Genomic DNA, 17,288 nt, shown 5'->3' on the forward strand with positions numbered 1-17,288 from the left:
GAATCTCCACAATGGCAAGGCAAGGGTCAGCAACGTCTTCCCACAGAGGGCCGGGATTGCCTAATAAGGTAAGTGCCGCAGCTCATGTGGACTGTACAGTCTACGCAGCTCTGCCGTTGTAGTGAAGGCAACCACAGGTAACGCAGGCTAGACAAATGGTCGTGGGTGTTTCAATAAAACTTCATAGTTATGGAATGGACATTTGAATTTTACATAATTTTTATGTGTCACAAACTATTATTCTTGTTTTGCTTTTTCCAACCATTTAAAAAAATGTAGAAACCATACTTAGCTTAAAGGCCACACAAAAACAGGCTGCAGGCTGGATTTAGCCTGTGGTCTCTAGAAATAAGGAAGAAGGAATAGGGAAACGTGTTTTTCCATAAAGTGTAATGTGGTTTCCTCTGTAGACCCAGGCATGCAGGGGGTTGGCATGCAGAAGTGTCTACAGGGATCTGGAAACACACTGGTCTGAGTGTTCTTCTCTGGGAGAGGCCCCTGAACTAGGTCTAGCAGATTATTAGGATTTTAGGGTGCTTTCCTTAAATCTCCAAATAAAATATAAATTGCTCTCAGCTCCCCGTCAGTTGACTGCTGGAGGACTGAAATCTTTGCTCTTTCTTTGGGATTACACAAGGAGTTACGCGTATTCGGCGCTCGTGGGGCACAATGAAGGTGCCCATCGCTAGGCCATGGTGCTGCTGTCTCCACTCTTGCTGGACTATATTTTCTAAGCAATGGAGAACTTTATGCAGAAGAGGGGAACAAGTGGGTTTTTATTTTAGGTAACTGAGGATGGATCAGAACAGGAGTCTGGGGTTGGGAGTCTGTTATTTGGTTACGGCAACAGTTGACACAGTTCTGGTTTGGCGGCAGCTTCTTTTCTTCTTCTTCTTCTTCTTCTTCTTCTTCTTCTTCTTTCTTCTTTTTTAAAGATTTTATTTATTTACTCATGGGAGACACACAGAGAGAGGCAGAGACACAGGCAGAGGGAGAGGCAGGCTCCCTGCAGGGAGCCCGATGTGGGACTCGATCCCAGGACCCCGGGGTCACTCCCTGAACCAAAGGCTCAACCACGGAGCCACCTGGGCGCCCTGGTTCAGATTCTTTATGCACATCCTTGCGTATCTCTCTAGATTGCGCTGTCTTCAAGGGTAGGTATTCTAAGGCTCAATTTTGATTCCCTCCACTCCCAGCCCCCTAGAGTCTCAAATATATATTTTTTTCACGTTTTTGACACTTAATAAATAGTGTTTGAATTAGATTGTCCCCAGATGAACTTTTAGAATAAAATCACTGAAAAATAGAGCACCTCCATCTTCACAAGCTTTTCACTGTGCTATACTATTGGGGTGAAGCAAGTTTCCTTACTTTGGCAGTAAAACTGATGACAGCTTTGGGTAAACCTGCCTTCCCTTCCCCCTCCTATTAACCCCAGAAACTAATTCTCTAGTCTGTTTTATAATGTATATTCATGACAATAGAATATTAAAACCACATTCCCAAGTCATAAATATTATAAACCACATTTTTACACATTATTGCAAAGCCACTGTCTTTTGCAACAATTTGGCGTGGAATTATAAGTAGTGTACATTAAATTTCATATGCTCTTTAATTTTTTTTATCTCTTCATTTGCATGCATACATTTTATAATCATTCATTCTGGTAATAAACCCCACAGGATTTTAAATTGAATTGAAGTCCCAGATGTTTTAAAAGAATTTATGTTGCATAATTGTACTGGTTTGCCTGAAAACAAACAATAATGTATGACTTAAATATTCTGCCCAGGAGAGAAGTCAGACTCTTTCTTGAAAATCTCTGGCTTCTATTGACTTATGGCAAGAGAAATAGCCCAAAAGCTAAAGGGAATATAAACATGATGGCACAAAGGAAAGGGAGACAGTCTTGGCTTTCGAAAAATTCACTGTCTAGAACCACAGACGTATTTCAAGTGAAAATATTTGTGAATTAGCTCTAGAGCTTACTCTGCAGCCAGAGAAGGGGAGTTAATATATTGACCCAAATGCTTAAGGAAGGCAAAGGAGAAGGATTGTCCTCTCCTCGGTGGGAGCCACCTGAATGGACCAAGGTAGGAGGAGTGTTTTGTATTTGGAAGAAAGTCTCAGGGCTTGAATTTTGTCATCTGTTGCTGCCTAACAAGTTACCCCCAAACGTAGCAACTTGAAACAACATTTTTTTTCCCTGTGGATCAGGAATCTGGGCACAGTTTTACTGGTTGGTTGTGATCCAAAGACTTTTGTGAGGTTGCATGTGAGCTGCAGTCTCATCTGAACACTCACCTGGGGAGGATTCTTTCCTGGGCCCACGTAGACGGTTGTTGACAGGCTTCGGTTGTTTGCTGCTGGTGTCTGGAGGCTTTATTCTTCACGTGTTAGCCTCTCTGCAGGCTGCCCACGTACCCTTACAACATGGCAGCTTGCTTCCTGCAGAGGGGGTGACTCAACACAGAGAGAGAGCGAGAGCACTGAAGACAGAAGTCGCATTCTTTCAATAACCTACTTTCAGAAATGAGGTTTCATTATTCTGATATATGCTGTTGGTTCCCCAGACCGACCCAGGTACAACACACAAGTGGGAGCGCTAGTGGGTGGGGGTCATTGGCGGCTACCTTTGCGGCTGTCTATCCCAGGGCTGGACCAGGCAGGGCCAGTGACTCAGGACCACAACCCGAAGATGGCTTTGGAATCATTCCCTTGTTTGAAGACGGCCGACGAAGACGATGGGCCCGCTCTCAGCTGCCCTCCTATTTTACTGTCACCCAATGCCACATCTCTGCACCTGTTTCTCTGAGCTGAACCAGAATATGGAATACTCAGTGGAGAGAGCGCTTGTTGACAAGTCAGGAGTCACGTGATTTGGGGTTAAGTGTGCTTTGACCACGGATCAGGGCTTTGGAGGCGGAGGCTGCATTGTTAAATGAACACGGGCTGGAATTTAATAAGTTACACGCGAAGCCAGGCCTCAATTCTTACTGGTTACGTGATCGCAGGCAAGCCTTGTGGGGCCCAGTGTCCTGTTATAGGGAATGGGGGTCACATTTTGTATTTTAGAGTAGGTGAAAAGGCTAAATAATATGTCACTCTCCTTGCTCCTCCCTTGTGTGATGTTAAATTGTCACTTCATTCTCTGGATTGTGTCTTAGTGGAAAAATGACGACAATGGGAAATCGCTCGTGGAGTCACGGGTGTGTTCTCCTTGGGGCCCAGGCACTGTGGTTCCTGGCTGTGCCTTCCCTGGTTATGCGGTCTGAGCGGGGGGCCCGGCTGAGCCTGGGCACATGAACAACCTAGATTATGGTGAGGACGGGGACCAGCGAACGCAGGGTGAGGGCCGGGCTTTTCCTTACGTGTGGAAAATATTTTTGCATGGTGCTAAAAGGGAACAAAGAAGGAGGTATGATTGATGGTTTGTAGGTTGCTGGCATTACAGAAATAAGGAAGAGAAAATCACTAGCAAAAAAAAAAAAAGCAGCAAATTAAAAATGGTAAGTCCATCTTCTGAGAGTGCAGGAAATTGTCCATATTCGCAGTTCTAGACAATGCTCTTCCGGTTATGGAGCAGATGCCCCCAGCTCAAGGACAAACAGGGAGGTGGAGAGAGAAGGGGTTAAATAGGGAGCTCGTAGAATCCCAGTGGAAATAAAAGAAGCTGCCTTGCTGGTTTCTGAGGAGTGTGTTTGTCTGTTTAAGTCCTCTCTGGGGGCACCCGGGGGGCTCAGGGGGGTAAGCGCTGCCTGCGGCTCAGGTCATGGGCCCGGGGCCTGGGTCAGCCCCACATGGGCTCCCTGCTCAGCGGGGAGTCGGCCTCTCCCTCTGCCCTCCCCTGCGCATGTGTGCACACTCTCTCTCTCAAATAAATAAATAAAATGTTAAAAGTCCTCCCTGATGCTTTTCTTGACCACCTGCCCCGTGAACTCGTCCTTCATGTGCCCCAACATGACTGCATGAGCCCCGACCTCACCTCGCGGCCCCTCGGGCTCAGGATCCACCAGACTGTCTCTGTGTCCCCTTAGCTCACACCTGGAGAGGAGGGATCTTGGGAATTGGTGAGAAAACGAAGCGGCTGGCCTTGGGTTAGACGTCTGTGCCAGAACTGGTTGCAAGGCAGCTTTCTAGAAGAGACCATGAGAAACACGGTCAGCGAAGTCGCGCCCAGTAGGTCATTTCTCCTTAGGACAGGTGGCGAGTGTACAGAAAGCGGTTTGCAGGCTGCGGCTTTGCATTTAGGAGAATAGTGGGAGGGACGGAGGGTGTGAGACGTGTCATGTAGAGGAGCAGCGGGTAGCCTCTCTGTCCTCCCGGGAGTGACAAATCTGAGGATGGGAAACGAGGGAGTTTCTTTTTTCTAGTTCCTGAAATAACGCATGTTCCATAAACCAGTAGTTTTCAGACTTTGAGTTCATGGAGCCGTAAGTGTAGACAAGGTGCTGACATAAGGTCGTGGACTTTATATTATGCCAAGAGAAGATCTAAAATCTCCAACAATCACTACTTAAAAAAAAGAAAAAAAAAAAAGGACATTTCTGCCCCAAAGAAATACAAAGGACTTATTCTCAGACTATCAGAGATTCCTGGAAATGGGAATACCTTGAGCCTCCTGAGAAACCAACCCTGTTATCCTGGCTTCTTTCCTGTTAGGACGTGCAAGCTCTTGAAAATCTTATTCCAGGTGGACATGAGTTGACGCGTCCGGACTCATCGCTGACTCGTTTTGGGGAACTGTTGCTAGAGTTTGAAGGCGGACACCGACCGCAGAGGCTGGGGGAAGTCACCCAGTAACGGGATGAAGAACGCTGAGCATCATTTGATCATTTATTCGTGTCACTCGTGCACTGAACAAATATTTGGGGAGCAGCGCTATGTGGTGTAGATACCAAACAACTCAAACAAGATTATTAATTTTAGCTCATTGCTGAATTGTTTTTTTTTTCCTAAAGCACTGTGCTTCCTACTTACGCCCCTTTTCTTTTCAAATTGGACAGATGGTGGGGTTTAGATAAAACCCGATTTTTAAACATGTGGAATCAAGACTTCAAGTCGGGTTTTTCAGGGAAGGGCTTGTGGCCACAGTAAACCTCCAGGAAAAAAGAAAATAGGTTGAACTAGCCATCGCTATCAAGATGTAAAGAAACTGCCTTTGTTGGTGTGCGGAAATGTAAAAGCCCGACTCGTTTTGATTAAATTAACTCTTTAAAAACTTCTTTTACACTTTCTCTCCCCACCCCTTTTGGTAGATAACAGTTTCATAAAGGCATGTATGTGGAAACCCTTTTTATTTCAAGGAAGACTGCCTATGTGGCCCTATTTTTGTTCAGAATGATTTCCCGCTTCGTGCTTCAAGGCATTACCCGCATCATTTATGTGGGTGTCTGGAGAATTTCTATTTCTTAAGATTTCTGATCATGACCAAATTTCATTCAGGTGCTGCTCCTCTTCAAATAAAAAAGTTGGGATAAAACCTTTATCTTGGTTTGACAGAAAAAGTGAAGGGAGAGATGTCCCAATTCTCTCGGTTTCCATTAACTTTAAGCAGAAGCTTTGCCTGTGGAAAAGGAGATACCCTGACGGCGAAGAGAGCGAGCAGGTTAGTGGCTTTCCGGCCACCGCGGAGGACGTCGCTCACGAGCACCTGGACAGCCCGGGGTCCAGGCCCACGGGGGGCCGCGAGCGCCGTGCACCCCGCACCCCGCACCCTGCACCCCGGGCCGCGGGCCACCTGCACCTTCACGGGGTCGCCGTCTGAGCTCCTTTCCCCGCGCTCCGGCTCCGGTGCCCACAGCTTGTCAGCGTCCACCTGTCGCTGTCTTCCCAGGTCACACCCCCCCCCCCCCACCAAATGCATTTATGGGATCGAAGAATCTCCATGATATTACATTTGGTTTCAAAGTATGAAGATTTCAGGAAATAGGGAAAAACAATTGCTCAGATGCCACTTCCCACAGGAAGCCAGGGTTGGTTCTGGGCCCCCTCCCCCTCCCCCCCATCCTGGCAAAGTAGAAGATGCTGTTGGGGGGGCTCCAGAGGCCCGCGTGGGGCCGGCGGTGAGGGCCAGGCCGCCGCGTGCTCAGCGCCGCCGTGGCTGGGAAGGAGTCTGAGCGGGGACAACCCAGGGATCGTCCCAAGGGGAGCCCTCACTTGAGAGGCAGGTGGCTGGATGCGTGGAGCAGAGGGCCAAGAGCGGGGCGGGCAGGGCCGGGGCCAGGGCCGGGGCATCGGCGACGCCGGGCTCACCCCCCCTTACCTGCCGCCCAGCCCTGCGAACCACAGGGACCCCGTGGCCCTGTGACCGCCCCGCCTGACCCCGGAGCACCGGGCGCCAGCTCTGCTGCTGCAGGAAACACAGCCAGGCGCCGTGTGTCCCCCGAGGCGAGCTGCTGGCGCCGGAGTCATGGGTCACCCGTTGGGGACCCACGCACGGCGGCAGGCGAGGCGCCCAAGGCTCCGCCTGGAGACCAGGGATCCCGAGGCCGAGGGCAGCTCCAGGGCTTTGCTGGGCGGTTGTCCACCTACTTTGGGGAATGGAACCAGGAACTGGGTGTTTTTTGTTGTGAGGCAGCCGCCGGCGCTTCCCCTTGGAAAACTCGGCTCCCAGAACCTTCTCGGCACCGTGGCCTCAGGGGCAGAGGCGGCCGGTGCCTGCAGCCCCTCTGCACCTCCCTCCCCGCCCCCGGGACCCCCAGCAGCAGAGGCGGCCCCCCGGCTCCCCATCCGCACTCAGGCCACGGCAGGTCCTCCCGGGACGGGCACCGAGCACCCTAGCACCCCAGCCCCCGCGGCCCTGCTCGCCCCATGGGGACACCCGGGCTCACCCCGGGTCAACAGGCTGGCTCAAGTCACGGGCGGTGCATCCCTTCTCCACCGCCCGGATAGGAATGGTCGTGGATCCTAAATCCTAAAAAGCTAATTCTGCACCCCCGGGATCCTTCAGGCCCCTGGACGTAATGACGGTGCGAGGGCCTTTGGGGATAAAGGGGAAGCGAGGCTATTTGATGCTCCTCCTGGGGCACCGCTCCTGCCCCGACTCCCCAGCTTCGGTGCCGCTTCCCCCTGGCTCACCTGCAGCCTCCTCGCGAGGCCTTCCCCACCCCCACCACCGGGACCAGGTGACTTTTGCAGCAATTACCTTAATTAGTATTAGGATAGTTTGTACTGAAGGAGCAGAACCAGGCTTCCCGTCCTTCAGCGCCCCCACCCCGAGCCTTGGCTCCCCCCGCGCCTCCCACCCGGGACGTGGCCTCAGCGTCTGTCTCAGGCCGAGTGGGCCTGTGACACCAACACAGGCGGGCGCGGGCTCGTGAGCAGCACCTGCCGGTTCCCGATGGCTCTGGAGGCCGAAGTGCGAGACCAGGGCCCGGCGGGCCGCCCGCGTCTGGGGGCAGCTCCCTGGGGTCTCCGGCCCACGGCGTGAATTCACCCCTGTGGTCTCACCCCAAGGCCCCACCTTCGAATCCCGGGGTTGGGATTTGAACATGTGAATTTTGGGGGCAAACAAGCACGCGGTCTGCAGCGACAGGCGAGTCTCCCCTTGTCATGTCGCTATGTCACCGCGATTCCCTACTACGTGTCGGGTAAAACCAAACTCTCCAGCCTGGCCCAAACCCCAGACGAAGAGAGAAAGGATGATATGAGCTTCCCTTTTTTTTTTTTTTTTTTTAAAGAGTGCCTTTACCAGTAGGTGTAGATTTTCTTTTTTAAGAATCTGCTCTTATGAATGTACAATGGCCCGAACTCTCACTGGACATTCTCTTTCTTTTTTCTACTCATACTGATGAGGGACACTTTAATTTTTTGCCATATTTTCCTCAGATTTTGTGTGCCGGTTTTACTTCCCACACCTTTGGAAAATACCTTTGCTAGTACCTGTGACTCTCTTTAGTTGGGGTTCCAAGCCTTTTTAATAGGATCGTGTCGTCCTCTCTTGTTCCCTTCCCTCCTCCTGTTGCTCCTCCTTGTACCAGCTCTTGAGCCCGACGCGCCACGGGTCTCCTCCTCCTATTTCAGCCATCACAGGTCTTTCATAGACTCACAGCCTCAACATGGTAGGGTTGAGTGGGGCCTTCGGCAATCAGGGCCAGCCCATCATCCTACAGATGAGAACACTGAGGCTCAGAAAGGGACGCAAGGTGGCCACCGCGGCAGGGGAGGGGCCGGAGGGGACCCTTGATTCTCAGTGCCGCACCCCCACCATGGGGCATCAACACCACTCAACTTTCTCAATTTCTTTAGCACATCATGAGCCCCTTCTATGATTAATTAGATTATTAATGTTTCCTGTAAGAAATTTAAGACTGGGGCTCTGGGGCGGCTCAGTTGGTTAAGCGGCCAACTCTTGGTTTCAGCTCAGGTCATGATCTCAGGTCACGGCATTGAGCCCCGCGTGGGACTCTGTGCTCGGCGGGAGTTGGCTTCCCTCTACCCCCCACCCCTGCTTGCAGGCACGTGCGCGCTCTCTCTAAATACATAAATCTTAATAAATAAAAAATAATAAACAAACAAACAAATAAATAAATGAAAGAAATGGAAGACCAACCAGGTTTCCCTGTTTTCTTTCTCTTCTCTTCCTTTACTCAGGGAATGTGGTTAGGGTGCTTTTTCAGGTCTGAATTGGGTCTGTAGATCCGAATTGTTTGGTAAATTCAGGTCAATATGCAGCTAGAAAGCAACCAAAGCGCGTCATGCACTGCTCGGCTCAGAGAGCAATGCTGATGCCCCGAATTCCCCGACGACACAGAGACACTGAGATCCAACACCTGGCCTGGCTGAAGTGGACTCCCTGGTCTTTCCCTGGGCCATTCTGTCAAGGATTGCTTTGACAGTTCTGTGGAAAAGGAAAAGGGACAATGTTGCTGATCTTAAACAGGACACAGATGACAAATAGGAGGTTAACGCCCACGAATGGAGCAGTTTGTGAATAGAATTAACTAACTGAAATGGGTGTGTGATGCTTATGACCTTCGTTTTTCTGTTGTGTTTTTTTGCTTTTTTAAAAGATTTATTTATGAGAGAGAGACTGAGAGAGTGAGCATGGGGGCTGGGGGCCGGGGAGGGGCAGAGGGAGAGAGAGACAATCTTTTTTTTTTTTAAGATTGTATTTATTTATTCATGAGAGACACAGGCAGAGGGAGAAGCAGGCTCCATGCAGGGAGCCCGACGTGGGACTCGATCCTGGGACCCCGGGGTCATGCCCTGAGCCGAAGGCAGGTGCTCGATCGCTGAGCCCCCCAGGCATCTGGAGAGAGAGAACCTTAAGCGGCTCCACGTCCAGTGCAGAGCCCGATGCGGCTCTCGATCTCACGACCCCGGAGTCACGTCCTGAGCTGAAATCAAGAGTCGTGGACACTGAACCGCCTGAGCCACCCAGATGCCCCCGTTTATGAGCAGAGCATGCTATGGTTTAAATAGAGGCTCCCTTTCCAAGAAGTGATATATCTCAGCCCTGAGAAGGGTCATCCTCCTGCCCAGGCCCACACAGTGGCCGACTCAGAAGGGGCGGGCTGCGCATGGCAGTGCCCGCCGTACGGGGAGGACATTACATTTATTAATCAACTGAAAACAATCCCTTTCCTGCTGTCGGAGGCCCTTGCCGAAGCTGTGGGCGTGTTCTGAAAGGCTGGTTAAAGACCCACGGCCCTTTGATTGTGACACTAAAGTTTTTTCTTTGGTTGGTTTTACTTCCTTTAGTTACAATAAAGCGGAGATCAGGTGACAGTTGCGCCAGTCCAGGCATTGGAGGGGAGCTGCGTGCCCCGAGCCGTGGTTAGGAAGGCGCCTGGGGGGGACCGTTGTCTGTCCAGCCTCCATGCCATCCGGTCGTCGTGCTGCGGAGCAGACCTCTGGTGGCCCGTGGGCCGGGCGCCTCACAGGAAGCGTAGCCCTACTCAGGTACCAGAAATGCCACCACCTGCGGGTGTTGCAGAACGTGATTCCAGAGGTAGGCGTTGGCCAAGTGTAAAGCGCCCCACGGCTCTGCTGCGGCAGAGCGGGGTTCACCCTGGGGCTCGATGCCCCATGCCCCTGGCCGCAGGGCGAGGTCCCCAGCTCCCGGGAGTCCAGCTGGCCCGCCCGGGAGGCCGGCGCTTCAGCAGGAGGCTGACGCATGGGAATTGTTTGCTGTTTTCAGTTGAACAACTGGTTTACCATAATGGAATTCCAGATCAGTGGACCCACCCAGTGGGCCCCTCTCTTTTTATAATCGCAGTTAGTGCAGTAAACAAGGTGCCAGAAGAGGTGCCGGGCAGCGTGGCAAGAGCGTGCCCTTCCCATGGCTTCCGGAGTGCGCAGCTAGTGGCGCCCGGGATGCGGACACCAAGGAGGCCACCTTGGTCAGATTGCTTGTTCTCACGTGGCCAGCATCTAGAGCAGTGGGAACAGGAAATTAGGACGCTGCAAGGGGAGGCCCATTGCTTTTTCTCAGAGTAATCTTTACATTTTTTTTCTCTTATTGCTTGAATGATTTGCACTTGGCGAGCTGCAGTGCTGCCTCCTTCGGTGACAATTCAGGGAGGCTCCCTCACCTTCAGGATCTCCCAGGAAGCGGGGGTAACACTCAAAAGAGCTAACGACTGGTGGGATGCACGTGCTGGCCAGCGGGATCGGGCCCCGGCCGGGAGCGTTAGCTGCAGGCTGAATAGGAGCCCTCCTGGATGTCTTCTGTTGCGATAACGTGGGGTTTGTGGGGGACTGTCCATAGCTAGCGGTTTGGAGTGCTCATCTCGGGGTTCGCCAACTTGGTGGAGATGCCCAGATGATTCAGTCTGTGGGTTGCTCCCCTGTTGCCTGTTCGTTCCGGTATAGGTTTGCATTAGGGGTTGAAAACGCATGGACAGCGCGGCGTGTTGGCACAAGCTCTGGATCAAGTGACCAGAAAGCTCTGTATCCATGTCCCAACCTGCTGCTGACCAGCAACGTGGGCCTGGATAAACCCATGGCCTCACACTTTATTATAGAACGAAGGCCCTGGACCAAAGCCCTCTCGGTTCCATAGTTCGTTTAGATTTGACACCCATGCTTGCTCATACGTCGTGAACAAAAAGCCTTTCTGAACCTTCAGCCTTCCAAGCCGTGGAAGGGCTTGGTCTCCTCTGCGTGGAAATCCGCGATGGCTATGCCGTCGCCCCGGAGGAGGACTTTCTCCTACCTTCATAAGATCCGTATCTTTGGTGGTTGGGTACCATGAAGTAAATAAAGGAGTGTCGTGAGTTCAGGAGTTCAGGCACCTGGTGTTCTATTCTGTCTTATAATATCCTGTCCCACGACCCTGGCGCGGTTTCTTAAATGGAAAACACCAGCCCGGCGGGAAGTCTGGAAGCGGCGTGGTGGAGGGAGGTGCCTGCTTCATCGGCTGCCAGCCTCACTCTGCAGACTGCAAAAGACGAATAAGAGGGATGATTTTGTCCCTTTTTCTACATCTCTTTGGTATCAAAGAGCTGGCCTGGATCTGCTCCTTACTGCAAGGGGGGGCAAGCAGACTCCCCCAGTGCCTCTGGCTCCGCGGCCGCGCCGGCCACCAGTCATCCTCTGCCCGCCCCTTCCTGCCACTGCATTTTATTGAGGGTTAAAAATCGATTTCCTCAAGACTGTGGCAAGAAAGAAGCATTGTTCCTGCCTCCCTCACATGTGGGTAGGTAGACAGGGCTGGCTTGCCAAGTCCACATCTCCGTGTGGGGTAAATTACTCCTTCCACTGATCATAAAATAAGCATCTGACATTTCCTGCAAATGCTCTCTTTCTTCATACAGAATTAACCTGCCAAAAACATTGTGTTTACAATCTAAATATTTGGATTATAAGCCAAAAGGGTGGGGGAGTCTGTCGTCCTCCATATTATGCACCGTGATGTGTCCAATGAATGTTAATCATGATAATAATAAATAATCAAAAAATAACATGTGGAGGGGGAACGTGTGAGGAGTCAGGAATGGTGAATCGAATCGGTCTTGAGAATTGTTTGGAGGAAGAAATGAAAAGATGCCTCCTCGCCGCCCATCCCGTTGCAGATCCTCTCCTGGTTTTAGGACCGAGAGCCAGGTGGGAATGGCAGGCAGAAGGGTGACGTTTCCTGCGGGCCCCGGCCAGGCGCAGGGTTGACAGCCCGGAGCACCGTCCCTGGCCGTGGAAGCCTAGAGTCGGGGTCCGCGCTCCGACGGTTCTAAGCGACCTCTCCGAGCCCTGACCTCGTCCGTGCCGCGCGGCTTTTCTGAGTGTTCAGTGGGACAGTGCACAGGAGCCCTAGTGAGGACTCACCAGGTGAGGTCAGGTGAGGACTCACCACGCTGGGCGGTGCCCCGGCCGTGCCTCCTCTCCCGCGCGGGGCGGCCTGCTTCTTTCTGGGATCATGTCTCTCTTCTTCGGGACAACAGCACTTTCAAATAGTCTGACCTACTGTCTCCACAAATCAGTAAAATAATGGAGAAATCCCAGCAATTGATAAATAGTAACCGAATGGGTCCAAGCAGGAATACGATGAAAATACACGCGTCACAGAAACTGAGCCACCGGCCCAAGGACTTTGGGGATTAACGGGGACACGTGTGCATGTGGGGCCACGTTCAGGCAACGGTGTGCATGTGTGTGCTGTGGTTTGCGCGGTGAATTCGGAGAACACTATAGAATCTGCGAGTTGGGGGCAATGCAAAGTGATGCAGGCCAAGGCGGGGCCGGGGAGGAGACCGCGATTTCCCCAGGACTATTCTATGGAGGTAGGTAATTTAAAATGAATTCGGAATTGTGTCAGAGGGTCGGAATCGTTTTCTTTTAAGTTTCTGTTTTATTTCAACATCAGAATAACTGTGAAGGGATGACCGGCATTTGATTGGACACGACACTTCGTAAGGAATCATAAAATCAGACCGAATTAAATTTCTAGACACAGAAGCTGTGTCTAGAGTTTTGATTTGAAAATGATGGTTGACGTACTCATCATCAAAATTCCCGAAGCACAAGACGTCGTCCACGCCGAAGACACACGCAGGAAGGTGCCATGTCTTTGTCCCTGAAATGGTGGCCACACAGCACACATGACTCACGCTCATGGAGGTGCGTCCTAGGCCTGAACTCGGGGACCTCCTTCCTGGCTTTGTGTTCATACATGGTGATAAAGGGAAAGCATCCTCAGAATTTTAAATCATGATGCCCCTCTGGGGGTTGAGATAGAAATTTCACTAACAATGATGGAGAGTAAACCACCCTCGGTGGTGACGGAAGGGACGAGCTGGTCTGTGCATCTGTGGTTGTGACTTGGAGGTGGCCGGAGAGCTTTGGGCGCAGTCGCGGTGTGGGACAATGGTGGCTGGTGGCCTCCCTCCAACCCAACCGCGTTCCATCATCTGGAGAACTGATGTGCTCGTAGGAAGGTGGTGAGCAGAGGACCCTGAAGGGACAGAGAGGGCTGGGCTCTAACACGAGCGTTCAGGGCTGTGGGCCACCTTGGACGGTGGCCGCACGCAGAACCAACAGGTAGGATACTCTGAGCAGCTCCTCTTGCTGTGATCTCATGTTGACCAAGCCCTTCCCGATGATTAAAGAGTCGCCTATTTAGATTTCCAGACAGGAGAATCTGTACTGAGCCGCGTTTGGAGCGTCTAAGCACCCTGGCATATTGTGGTTCTTTTTTTTTTTTTTTTGTAAATTTATTTTTTATTGGTGTTCAATTTGCCAACATACAGAATAACACCCAGTGCTCATCCCGTCAAGTGCCCCCCTCAGTGCCCGTCACCCAGTCACCCCCACCCCTGCCCTCCTCCCCCTCCACCACCCCTAGTTCGTTTCCCAGAGTTAAGAGTCTCTCGTGTTCTGTCTCCCTTTCTGATATTTCCCACTCATTTTTTCTCCTTTCCCCTTTATTCCCAGTCACTATTTTTTATATTCCCCAAATGAATGAGACCATATGTTTGTCCTTTTCCAATTGACTTACTTCACTCAGCATCATCCCCTCCAGTTCCATCCACGTTGAGGCAAATGGTGGGTATTTGTCGTTTCTAATGGCTGAGGAATATTCCATTGTACACATAGACCACAGCTTCTTTATCCATCATCTGTCGATGGACACCGAGGCTCCTTCCACAGTTTGGCTATTGTGGACGTTGCTGCTATAAACATCGGGGTGCAGGTGTCCCGGCATTTCATTGCATCTGTACCTTTGTGGTTCTATTAACTGCCTCAGTGAGGAGGAGACAGAAGTGACTTCTTCTGTGCCGAGGAGGAGCGGAGTGAAAAACAGGCTTTGGAGGGCTTTGGAGTCCCAGGCCTGCTCTGTCGAGGTCCCGTACATACCTCCACCGGCCCATAGAAGCTTGACAGGGCGTAGATACGTCTTCATCCTCTGGCGTCCTGGTGTGCGCCTGTGTAACATACGGGCTCATGCATGTGTGCGTTCTGAGAGCACCAGCCCCCAGCAGTGTCCCTTCTCGCTTCGGGTCTTCATAAGCATGCCCAGTCCCCAAGGCTGCAGCACTGGGCACAAAAGTAGCCTCTACGGCGCCAAGGAGCGGGTCATAGAGCCCCAAGCAACCTTCCAGCACCGATCACTGTGTTCGCGTTACACCGTGTTCTATTTTCTGGAAGACCCCTCGTCTTCCAGGGGGATGGATTGTTGATGCCAGTTATATTCCTTTAACACATTTATTTACTGATGAGGATGCAACCTATTTTCTCATTGAGAAGCAAAACAAAACAAAACAACTGTAGACCGACCCGAAAAAGCCAGAGCCTCCGTAACTACCACCATTTTTGTTCCCAGTGCTCCAGATTTTGGAGAGTTACAGAATCAGGCTTCCTAGTTAAAAGGTTAAAAGGGACCCTTCAAAAGGGCCTTCTATTTCAAATGAGAACAAAAAGAAATCCGTTTATATCAGCACCCCGTTTACACACGTGTGTACACGCCACCGGTAGACACGGACGCATACACAGAGCTGAAATAAAAGCTCAACAGGATGATACTTTGCTTGCTGCATGGTGTGTAGGCTGATAGGTTTTATTCTATTTCATGAGGATATTTCTGGTCACTAACCCCCTCAACTGGTTTTACAGTCGGTAATGGAGTACGTGTGCGTGCACGTGTGCGGGTGCGTGTGACTCGCTGAGTTCGACCCTTACCCTCTGCTTGAATCCTATCCCTTAATTCCTTTCCTCTCCCCACTGTAGGAGCAGGGACCCGATGGGAGGTGTCCTACGTACCTGTCACTGGCGGGGGGTGCCCTGATGAGTCGCGCAGAGGGACCCGGGGGAAAGCAGGCAGGCTGGCGAGGAGAGTGCCAGGTGGCAGGCAGCGCCGGGCGCACAAGCAAGCCGGGTAGGCACACATGCAGCCTCAGGCAGAGCCAGGAAGAACGTTGCCACATCCTTAGAGGTCTTCCATGCTGTCGGCTTCTGCGAGTCGTCGCGCTCGGATGGCTGCACCCTGGCACGGCAGGACCCTCTGGGGACACTAGTGCTGTCGTCTGCACGCGAAGGCTGCGAGCCTGGTGTGCGTTCACCTCCTCTGGGGACATGCTGTTTCTGATTTAATAATGATAACAGGATCAGCGACGATAATGAAAACCGTTACAATAACCTCCGCGATTTCCTGGGCGATCCGTACGTACCAGCACGCGGTGCACATTCTCTTATTTAATTTTCACACCGACCCTTGTAAGGGGGCCCTGTTTTCCGGATCAGGAGATGGAAGCTTGCCGAGACCTAACGATTGGCCGCTGTCGTCCCACTAGTAAGCGGCGAAGCTCGGGTTTGAACTTCCGTCTGTGCAAGCCCGTGTCTGCTCAACCCAACGGCAGTACGCTCAGGTTTCATGGAGCCGGCCAGACGACTTCAGATCCGAGGGACCGCGTTCCCTAGGAAGTCGTATCCACCCTGCCTTCCAGGGTTCCTGTGTTTTCTGAAACCGATGTCTATTATCTTGTTATTCCAGAGACATGCGGAGAAGCCAGAAGAAAGATAGTAACCTTTCTTTTAAAAAATGTTTTTTTGAAGATGATGGGGAAAGTATGACATTCTCTAAAGGGAAAGCACCGATATTTCTATTTGCCTGCCACCTGGATACCAGCTAATGTTTATAGGGGCAAAAATCCATGCATCATATGTGTGTTTGCACTTCTATTTGCAGAAGATTTTTATTTAGGAAAACTCTTTAGTAAATCAAAGTGTAAACAAAATCTAGCTTTCGTATTGTAGAATGCAAAATGGGAAATAAAAACATAATCGTGAAAGGCAGACATTTATTTACATAGTACGACATTATAATCACTGTGATTTAGACCATGGGCTTTACTTAAGTGAGAGCAAAACCCCGGGAATATAAGTGTAAGTCCAACTCTTTAATTTGCTAATTACATTTCCCGGTGATAGAATGAGGCTTATCATCGGTGTGGGCGGTGTTTTATTATGTTATTTTATTAATATGTGAGGAAGAGGCTATAAAGATGGTGCAATATTCCTACTTAATACACAGATATTTTAAGCCTGAAGTCAGTAATTATGAATAAAATTAAAATCCGTTGCATATTAGTTATAGAAAATAATATACAAACTTAATTATATCTTCTAGGGAGCAGTTGTTAATTCCAGTCCGGACTCTTCATCATTAGAGAAATGAAATATTGGACAAAGCGGTAAATTTGAAGAAGAAAGACAGAGAGTAGAATCATAGACCTTCAGAGCCGGGTGGAGGGCCTGACAGGCCTTGCGTGAGCAGGTGGGGGGGGCACGGCTGATGCAGGCAGCTCGCACCGCCAGGCCCTGGACAGCCCCTGCGGGGAAGCCAGGGTCTCCCTACGTGCAGGTGGCGAGTTCCTCCGGATTCGGCGTTCAACCGAACGACTGTCTTGGGCAGACTCTGGACCTTAGCGCAAAAAAGGGGCCTAGGGGACAGCAATCAAGAAACTGAAAAGCAAAATGACAAGTTCTTCGTGATGGAACCACACACGACAATCCCTCAGTGTTTCAGTTTGCACGTCCCGTGGCGCTACGGAAATACGACACACTCCGGGAATCCAGAGGAGCTCCCTACGTGACATACCAGGGTGATGCCTGCTGTCCCATGAATCACGACTGCCTTCAGGTCGGCCTCACGGTGAGCGCCCTTAAGCACCCCAAGTCTCTGTGGCTACGCACACCAGCCTGGGGTAAAAATAAGACTCTCTCCAGGCTGATGACCTTCCCGTGAATCAACAGAATTTCTGACAGTAAGCCTCCACACATGGTTTTCTCGACACGTGAGCCACTTGTTTTTGAGCTAGAGAGACATGCTGAAAGCCTCAGGGAAAAAT

At 51.1% G+C, this 17,288-nt stretch overlaps 2 long non-coding RNA genes across 4 annotated transcripts in view; one reads left to right on the top strand and one right to left on the bottom strand.

The window, feature by feature from the left end:
• LOC144302747 (uncharacterized) overlaps window positions 1-17,288 on the top strand; it is a 31,055-nt gene that overhangs the window by 9,566 nt on the left and 4,201 nt on the right. For all 3 annotated transcript variants that reach the window (XR_013369788.1, XR_013369787.1, XR_013369789.1), the window contains exon 2: window positions 16,568-17,092. This is a non-coding gene — a long non-coding RNA (uncharacterized LOC144302747). The remainder of the gene's footprint in view (window positions 1-16,567; window positions 17,093-17,288) is intronic.
• LOC144302745 (uncharacterized) lies at window positions 2,262-4,319 on the bottom strand. Its single transcript, XR_013369784.1, has 3 exons — window positions 3,989-4,319; window positions 2,637-2,819; window positions 2,262-2,523 (listed from the first exon to the last, which is right to left on the bottom strand). It is a non-coding gene; the product is annotated as an uncharacterized LOC144302745 (long non-coding RNA).

Source organism: Canis aureus, chromosome 31, assembly GCF_053574225.1.
Source record: "Canis aureus isolate CA01 chromosome 31, VMU_Caureus_v.1.0, whole genome shotgun sequence".
Taxonomy (NCBI): domain Eukaryota; kingdom Metazoa; phylum Chordata; class Mammalia; order Carnivora; family Canidae; genus Canis; species Canis aureus.